Raw genomic sequence first — 10,215 nt, 5'->3', positions numbered from 1 at the left:
CGTCATGCCATTCCAAACTGATTACTGGTGTAATCTGATTGAAAAGTAATTAATTAAAATTTTAAATTCTTGTAATCAGATTACAGTTACCAACTTTCAGTTAATTACTTTTTAAGTACATTACTTGTGGTACACATATTTTACAATACTATTCATTATGTAGAATACATGTAAAACATGAATAATTTTCAGATATACTCTAAAGGTGCAAAAAAGTAACGGGAGGTGCAAACTGCACATGACAATAAACACAGGGTTAATATAGACATTATTTTGAATTCGCTGAGCAGACAAATAAAAACTCTTCTGTGAAATTTTAAAAAAAAGTAACTTAAAAGTGATTAGTAATGGGATTACTTTTAAAGAAGTAATCAGTGAGGTCAGTAATTTGATAACAATTTTAGAGAAGTAATTATTAATTTGTACTGGATTACTTTTTTAGTAATTTACCTACAACTCATATGCTGTTTCCTATGGAACACAAAAGGAGAAATTTATTAAATAACATTTATATAGCTCTTGCCATACAACAGCAATTCATAGTGACCATGTCGGTCAAGCTCCAAAAAAGACAAAAAAGAAAAAAGAAAAAGAATAACACCATAAAACAATCATAAAAGTTCCACATTACAAGTATCATAAAAGTAAAAATATATATATACAATATATACAGTAGTATTTGATAAAAGTGAATGTGATGCAAACTTTGGGGCAGGGAAAGATTATCAGTGAATAATGACCTCACAAAAATCTGTTGTATGACTTCAGAAGACTTGGAATATTGCGCATGAGTGATATGGACTACTATTATAATATTTTTCTTGTGCTTGTTTTGTCATTTTTGCAGCTTGATGGCCTCAGTTCCCATTTTCTTTCATTGTATGGAAAAGAGCTGCGTGTATATTTTTCCAAGTTTCTTCTTTTATGTTCAATGGAAGAAAGCAAATCATATGGATTTTCATGAGGGTGAGTATATGAATGACAGAACTGAACTATCCCTTTAAGAACTTCTTGTCTGGAATTTGTCACTCAGTCAAAATATTAGCATGCGATTTGCTCTGTGCCTCAAGATGTGAACCTTTCAGGACGTAAGGGGGAGTGGTGAGACTTTTCAAAACACACAATGTAAGGCTTAACTGGCTATCCTTTCTAACAACTCCAGCACACCTGTTCACAGACACAAACGCTGACAGGAAGAGCCATTCTCACACTCATCTGAGCGCTATCCCTGCTGCAATCATTCAAGTTTCAGCTAATGTTTATCGCCATTTCGCTTCCTTTCTGAAGCTTAAGCTGTGTAAATTATATGTCTTTGCGTGGTTGAGTTCCTAAAGAAGATGGTGAGGAGCACTTTGTCTCATCATGTAATCTCAACAGCGGCTATCACAGAAAGATCAACACACTGAGATTTTGTTTGCTCAGGCTCACAGCACGGCCCAATCAACAACAAGCGCACACAAACACATGAGCTAAACAAGCTGGAGCTTGCTGCAGGGGGAATGTTTGTGAAAGACGGGAGCATTACAGGTTTATCTAAGGTGTGGTCCACCTTAAGCATTGGTAATCATCCAGGATACGACTGCTTGGGACTGCCAGGCCTGCACTGCTTTCATTTAACCCATGAGTGGCATATTGGCACACATCAAAACACTGCGGTTAGCAGGATTTTTCTTTGCCACATGCAATCAGGATAAAGGCACCCCTTAAAGAAAATGTGAGTATAAAGATTAAAAAATGTATTTGTTTTTTATTGAATATTGATGGAGCAACATACTGTAATCAGTGTGAAAAGAAATGTTAATGGAAGTTTGTTTTGAGTAAAATTCAGGCAAAAAATATTTTACTTTAGTAAAGGGTGCATTTGGCATTTCATAACATCTCAAGGGTTCTATGAACAAATGAATCTCCACTGTGATCGGATCAGTCAATGTAAGCCCAATTTTGAAGATTTAGCTACAAGATAGCTAAACATAAATTTGAAATATTTTAAAAGTTATTAAATATTAGATCAAATTACTTTATAATCAAACTTTAGAAATTGCATGTGATGACCTCATGGATCAGGAAGATTTTGCAGCGCATAGTGACAAAAACTACCACAGCACTTTCCTAAACCCTGTTTATTTCTAATTAGTGTTTAAGGAGAAAATAAGGAGTAAATGAAGCTAACATACTGTATACTGTGATGTAATTAACTGAGTGCATTTAATGCAAAAATGTATTTGTCACACCACATGTGTCAAGGACAAAACCAGAGGAGCGCGGAAGCAAAGTAACATACTTTATTATTTGAAACACAGCAGAGCTTGCAAAGCGTGATGGAGACCCAGCAACGACTGCAGCATGGAGATGGAGAGTGTGTTCGTAGGTTTGTGTGCATTGTGGTAGTGTGGAGCGCAGATCCGTGAGGAATCATCTGGAAGATAATGTGTTTGTAAGTTTGTGTGTGTCGTGGTAGTGTGAAGAGCAGAGCCAGTGTAGAGGGGTAACCGATGAGGAATACTCAGGTGAAGCATCAAGGCGAGCAATGCAACCAACAAGAAGGTAACCACAATCTGGGCACTACGGCGAAGACTGGCAACCAACACAGAAAACACATAACAAGACCAACTAGGGCAGAGAGAGAGTGGTGAGTAACTAAACACACAATAACAATCTAACAATGAACACGAAACAGAGTGGGGTAAATATAGGCAGAAAACAAACCATGGTCAGGTGTCACTTGTCAGCTGAAAGTTGGCATGATCAGCGTTCCTATGGAAACAATCATTGTTCATATGGAAATGCTGATTCTGTGAGCCAGCGGCACCTGAAACACATGAAGAGAACGTAAACACAATGGAACAAACTGGCAGACTCACCAAGACCGTGGCAGTACCCCTACCCAGCATCTCTCCTCAGGCCCATAACCCTCCCAGTCCACCAGGTACTGAACCCCTCTGCCCCTGTGTCTGACGTCGAGCAACTGCTTGACAGAATAAGCTGGATCGCCCTCCACTAGGCGAGGCAGAGGTGGGATGGGTGTGGAGGGATGTAAATTAGACTGAATGACTGGTTTCATTCTGGAGACATGAAACACGGGGTGGACTCGACTGAGGAAGGGGGCAATTTGAGACAGACCACCATGGGGTTAATGACCTTCATGATTGGAAAAGGTCAGATGAATTTGGGCCCCAGCTTACGAGAGGGGAGTCAGAGTGGGATGTCCTTTAAAGACAATCAGACCTTCTGCCCACAGATGTAAGATGGGGGCTTAGACTAATGATGGTCTGCCGACTTCTTAATGCGTGCACCAGTCCGGAGGAGGGCTTCTCTTGCTATCTGCCAGGTGCGACAGCACTGTTGAATAAACGCATACGTGGAAAACCAAAACCGTGACACGAATTGGGGTCCCCTGTCAGAAACCGCATCGACCGGGAGGCCATGAATGCGGAAGGTGTGATCAGTGACTTCAACTGCTGTCTCCCTCGCTGAAGTTAATTTGGGGAGGGGAATGAAATGAGCCACTTTGAGAACCGGTCCACCACGGTCATGATGATTGTGTTGCCATGGGACGGGGGAAGACCGGTGACAAAATTCATGGCTATGTGGGACCGGGTCTTGAAGGGACTAACAGCAGTTGGAGGAGCCTGGCCGGAGGCTGACAAGAAGTCTTACTAGACGCATAAATAGGGCAAATGGACATGAACCGGTGAACATCCTGCACTAGCGAAGGTCACCAGAATCGTTGTCTAATGAGCAACTGTGTACAAGCAGCCCCTGGATGGCAGGCGACATTGGACGAGTGGCCCCACCAGAGGACGTGTGCCCGGACCAATCAGGGAACAAATAACAGACCCGTTGGGCACTCAGCGAGCGAGGTGGTGTTGCGCAATGTGGAGCAGACATTAGCCTTTACGTTCCAGGACACCATACCCACCACCCAAGAGGCATGTAGAATGGTGTCCGGAGGGGCAGTGAAGGTCTCGATTTCAAAACACAGAGACAAGGCATCAAACTTAACATTTTTAGAGCCCAGATGATATGACAGGATGAAATCAAAGCACATAAAAATAGTGCCCAACGAGCCTGTCTGGAATTTAGACACTTAGATACTCCAAATTGTTATGGTCAGTCCAGACCACGAAAGGTACCCCTAACCAGTGGTGCCACTCACCCGAGGCCAATCTGACAGCCAACAAACTCTATTACCGATGTCGTAATTCTGTTCTGCTGGGGTGAGGCGGTGTGAGAGAAAGGCGCACGGATGCATCTTCCCGTCTGAGGAAGAGCAGTGCGACAGAGCACTGCGACACCGACATCTGATGTATCCACCTCCATCACGAACTGACGTGAAGGGTCAGGAGTGTTAAGAATGGAAGTGGTAGTAAACCTTTCTTTTAATCTAGAAAACGTGGCTTCAGCCCGTGGGGACCAGCAAAACATAGGACAGGTAGAGGTGAGATCTGTCAGAGGAAAACCCCAGAAACCTTTGCAAGGATTTGTAAGAATCTGTGGTTGGCCAATCGGAAACTGCTCTGACCTTAATTGGATCCATGCTTACTCCCTTGGACGAGATGATGAACCCCAGGAAGGGAACCAATTGTGCATGAAAAGCACACTTCTCCACCTTAACGAACAGCCGGTTCTCTAGCAGTAGCTGAGGAACAGAATTGGTTGACCAGTCAATGTGAGGATTGTGCTTTACCAACCATGGATGCCCTAACACCACCTGTGCTGAAGGAGACTGGACCCGGAGGAATGACAGCTGTTCAGAGTGGTTGCCGGAGACGAAGGTAAGTGGTTTGGTGGAATGGGTGACGATGGCCAGGGGCGTGCCACTGATGGTATGGGCCGTGATGGGCTCATCCAACTTGACCACCAGAATCCGCCATCTGGAAACTGTGGTGACATCCAGGAAATTCCCCTCTGCTCCGGAATCCACCAAAGCAGAGACAGTATGACTGGTCAGTTGTTCAGGACTCCGATGAGAAGCCGACTGTACATTATTTCCTGCTTATGACATGGCTACTAATCAAATAAATGAATACATGATTATAAAATATTGATTAGCATTGAAATAATCTAAATATGTGAGAAGAAATAAATCGCTGAAATTTTTAAATCCAGCTCCGGATTTCATTGGAGTTCTGCTGGTGTTTATTTTGTGAAAATGACTGTCTGACTGTTCATTATCAAGCTTATAACAAGACTACTTGAAAAATACATAAATAAATGCACATAAAACATTTATTTGAGTTGAAATTATTTTAATAGCTCTATTGTAGAGATGTCACATGGACAGTTATTCGCCAGTTGGCCAGTAACTCTCTAAGGAATTGCAACATAATATATGATTTAAATCAAATTGTAAGAACAATTGTCTCAAATCAAAGAAAAAAAAAATAGTGTTCTAAAGAAAACAAAAATTTACCATGAGAAGTTTATTTGGGATGCATGAGAACTCCAGAACTCATAGCCTTCAGTATGTGGAATATTCATCACATTAATGCAACACAACTAAAATATGAGTTTGCTGTTTTGTTTTGTACGTTTAGTTATTTTCTCTCCTTCATATCTCGCAGGCACGGCTAGCATGCAAGATTGGTGTTTCCATGGGAACACTGATTGTTCCCGGGGGAACGCTGATCATGCCACTGATTAGTGTGCCGAGCAACACCTGTTCTCCTTTAATGTACTCCCTTCTTAAGCCCTTCGTGTTCCCAGTATCTTTGCTAGATTGTTGTTTGGTGTGAAGTAACTAACCTCACTCTCTCTGCCTAGTTGGTCCTGTCTCGTGTATCTGTTGGTTGCCTGTATGTCGGGTGTGAGGTTGCCTTCCATTCGCTGCGTGTCAGCTGGTCTTCCACGGAGGATACCTTGTCTTTGCCCCTGTTACAGGAGCTAGATCGCCCTACCCTGCTGGGTGTCGTTCTCTACCTCACTAAGCTTCCACTGAGAATTCTACAAATCTATTCCTGACTTCCACAACGCACACACTCATTCTACGAAAACACTTTTCACGGATTTCCCCGGGCGTGGCACAGCGCGCATGCTTCTCTGTCATCTCTCCCCCCTGCTGCAGCCGGTGCTGGAATCCTCGACATCCACAGTAACTGCTCACATTTATTGTAAATAAATCCTTTGAACTGTTCCTCTGCATTTGGGTCTGCTTGTCTGGCTATCGCTCATTACACAAACTGCCCCATTTTTTGTTTTTTCCCCCTTATCTCCCTTTCCTCATGATGACACCGACTGACCTGTTTTAGGATGGATTGTTTTAGAGTGAGACAAACCAACTAATACCACAAAACAGCATTTCTAATACCACTGATGTTTGTGATGTTATTTTACCACCAAAACCGATTTTGTTAGTGAAAGATATTTCAAGTGATAGTTGATCAATTGATTACCAATTGACACATTATTCCAAAGAAAACATGCATTTGAAATTGGAAACATTTTGATTAGAGAAAGTAAAAATAAATAAATAATAATAATAATTAAAAAATGATGAAACATTTATTAACAACAGTTTTTCATGTTAAAAATTAGTGGGTAACACTGTATATGGTAACACTTCACAAAAAGGTTCCCTTTATATTTATGTTTCTTTGTTAAGGGTTTATACAGGGGTTCATTAATGACCAATATTTTTTTACAAATGCATTATAAATCATTGATATTCGATTACTACAACATGCATAACATGGTGACTTTCGTGCAATACTTGCCAAATAGTGAATCATTTTACCTTATATTTTATAAATGCTTAATAACACATATTCAATATTAGTGACCTATTTGCATAAGGTTCAGTATGGTTTAATGTCATCAGGGTTTATTATATTTTCTGTGAATAAGCATTCAGATCTGAAAAGTGATTTGCGGAGCACATTAGGTAACTAGGACTGGGTAAAACCATTCTTTTGACATCAACGTGACAAGGAAAATGACAACACAACTGAATCAAGAAATTACAGTAATGAATATAAACACAAAGCAGACATAGCAATATGGCATAATCCCTCCTTTAATCTTCCTACAATAATACATTTTTGCTGAATATTATAGTTGCATTGTGACAAAAATCATGAATTTTGGCATTCTATAAGTATGAATAAGTGTATTTATTAAGCTTTTATTACATGCTAAAATTCTCAATATTTGGCAAGCATTGTATGTTGCCCTTGTTATTCATGCTGTTATAACTGCAGATTAATAATTTACAACACATTTATAAATGACTTATTAGTCATTTATTATCTCCTTTATAAACACTTAACAAAGGGAACACTATTGCAAAGTGTTACCAGAAAAAAATAAAATAAAAATGTCAACATCCACTGAAATGAAAGAAATGAAATTATTTTGAAATTGACCCACAATTGTAAGAAAAGAAAAGAAAAAATCTGGTTTCCATTCTTAAAAATAAATAAATAAATAAATAAAGTGAGTTTAATATTTGATCGATTAAATTAAGATATTTTTGATGGACATGTACAAAAGTAGGCCAGTGCATAGTTGAATTACTCAACTCATTTATTTACTTACCATGGCAACAGAGCAAACACGCTTTCACTGTACATTACTAATAGTCATAAAGTCTTTTCATTAACACCAACCATTAGCATAAGCTGAGGCTTGGATATTAATGTCTCGCACATTTTGTTTGATTGGGGTTCAATCTGCTCCTTTGAAAAAGAGTGTGAGCATAAACAAATAATGGGGACGTGGTAATGATTGCACTCTCAATGGAGATACAGCGGCATGATGATCCCTCGGTGTGTTTCCACAGTGTAATTAGATTATTTATATCGCCAGTCTGCGCTAACCTGATTAGCACACATGCTACCTCGCCTGCCTGCCTGTAAATGCCTAGGTGACTAGTTAACTTCCCACCAGCCCGTAATAAGCTTGTGGTTATGTTAGCCTATGAGCGCTAATGCAGGGTATTAGCAGGCTATGATCTGTTTGTCCATCAGTGTTAACACTGCCACTAAACAAACTAGCGTGTCACACAGACAGAATGATAGAGATGTAAAGCATCATTAGCTTTCATCTAATCCAGCATTACATGCTGAAATAATGGCAGATATTTGACACTAACAGACACCTCTGAACTGGCTACCTTAAAGGGGATCATTAAAGAAGTTAATTTGCGCTCAGTTTGTAATAACACAAGCAAGATTAAAAATTATCTTTAAAGTGGCAATCACAAAATTTCTATGGAGCTGCATGACAGAGACACAAAATGTTTCTCTTAGGCTATATCATGCTAAAAGGTTAGCTACCCCAAAAATTGACTTAACGACTCTTTGAATTCACCTAAAGAGCACAGTTTCCTATGTTTCTTTTTTTTTTTTTTTTACATGAAGTTTGGGCAGGACATGCCAATGTTTTTATTTATATATTTATTTATTTATTTTTTATAGCCAATAGGTTTAAGTTAGGAGACAGCGGTGATTTACTACTTGCTAGTCTATTGCATTTGAAGGAACATTGACGTTCTAGAGAGTAAATGATTGGACAAAACTCTTTGTAGTGTAAAATGAGTCATCATCAATATTTTGAATCTGTTTTGCTGGAAGAGAAAGACTGTCTATTTAAAACGTGTATATCTGCTAGTGAATTTTGTCAATGTTTAGAAGTATACTAGCATATATATGACCTCAAAGCTAACAGACATGGAATAAAAACCACAAAACTCTTATTTTGATATCATGGGATCTTAAAATATCAGTTTTATGATGCTTCTATTTGCTTTTTTGTCCTTTTTGGAGGAAAAAGTACTTGGTCACTGTCAACTTTCATTGTAAGGAAGAGAGCAGCTCGGACATTCTGCTAAAAGTCTCCTTTTGTGTTTCATAGAGGAAAGAGATCCATACAGGTTTGGAATGGCATGAGGGTGAGTAAATTATGACAGAAATATTATTTTTGGGTGAACTTTCCCTTTAAATTTGTAGGGACAGACATGGTATTCACAGCCTGTGTGTGTTATAATTGTGTTTCTAAACTGAAACAGGATCCCCTTTACATGAAGGGAACTGTTTGTTCTTCTTCAGAACAGGAGGAAGCGAATGCCCTCCCCTGTCGGTCGAGGAATAACATGTTTACGTCACGCCTGCCCTTCACAACTTTGTCTCTTTAGGAGGGGCCACACTCAGGGGAGGAACCAACTGGAGAGGGACTCGAGATTAAAGAGACAGTGTCTCAGAGTTACAGGAGACAAACTCTAAGGACAAATATGAAACTTAAAGACACAAAAGGAATTTCAATGTGGTACTGTATGAGAAACAGCCTAGTTTTGGCTGGCTCTTTTTTTTTTTTTTAGCTGCTTAAAGTGATTTTTTTCATTTTTGGGTGAACTATCCCTTTAATCATAGTGAAATGTCATAGTGAAAGGTTCTTAAAAGAACCATTTTAAAGAACCTTTTCCCACTACAAAGAACCTTTTGTGCAATGGGAAGGTTCCATGGATGCCAAAAGATCTTCACAGAATGAAACATGCTAGAGAACCTTTCTTTTTAAGAGTGTACTGTATATACATTCAGATTTATACCTATATATGCAGAATGTATAACTATCTATTCAGAATTACAACTATATATTCAGGATTTATAACCATTTATTCAGATTTACAACTATTTATACTCAGTATTTATAACTATATATTCAGATTTACAACTATTTATAAAAATGTATAACTATATATTCAGAATTACAAAGATATATTCAGGATTTATATCTACAGTATATATTAATATTTTCAACTACATATTAGTATTTTTACCTGTATATTCAGAGTTACAAGTATTCAGGCGTATAGCAAAATAATCAGGATTTATACAAATATATTCAGAGTGTATATAATTATTTCCTGTTTGGCCCCAACATGTGTGTGTGTGTGTATATATATATATATATATATATATATATATATATATATATATATATATATATATATATATATATGTATATATATTAATTTGGGATTTTCACGTGCAACAGTCTCTAGAATTTACTCTGAATGGTGCCAAAAACAAAAAACATCCAGTGAGGGGCAGTTCTGTGGATGGAAATGCCTTCATGAGGAGGTCAGCATAGAATGGCCAGACTGGTTTGAACTAACAAAGTCTACTGTAACTCAGATAATTGTTCTGTACAATTGCGGTGAGAAGAATAGAATGCTATTCTGAGATGCGGGTATATTAGGTGGTTTTAATGTTGTGGCTG

At 38.7% G+C, this 10,215-nt stretch overlaps 1 long non-coding RNA gene across 1 annotated transcript; it reads left to right on the top strand.

Annotated features, from left to right (window-relative positions):
* The first annotated feature begins 1,204 nt into the window (after positions 1–1,204).
* Positions 1,205–9,656, top strand: LOC127438753 (uncharacterized). The gene is made up of 3 exons (XR_007896810.1): positions 1,205–1,714; positions 8,851–8,887; positions 9,045–9,656. It is a non-coding gene; the product is annotated as an uncharacterized LOC127438753 (long non-coding RNA).
* Positions 9,657–10,215: the final 559 nt, after the last annotated feature.

The sequence above is a fragment of the Myxocyprinus asiaticus genome, chromosome 50 (assembly GCF_019703515.2).
Source record: "Myxocyprinus asiaticus isolate MX2 ecotype Aquarium Trade chromosome 50, UBuf_Myxa_2, whole genome shotgun sequence".
Lineage (NCBI taxonomy): Eukaryota > Metazoa > Chordata > Actinopteri > Cypriniformes > Catostomidae > Myxocyprinus > Myxocyprinus asiaticus.
The sequence above is the reverse complement of the archived record's forward strand: the minus strand, read 5'-3'. Positions and strand labels throughout refer to the sequence as shown.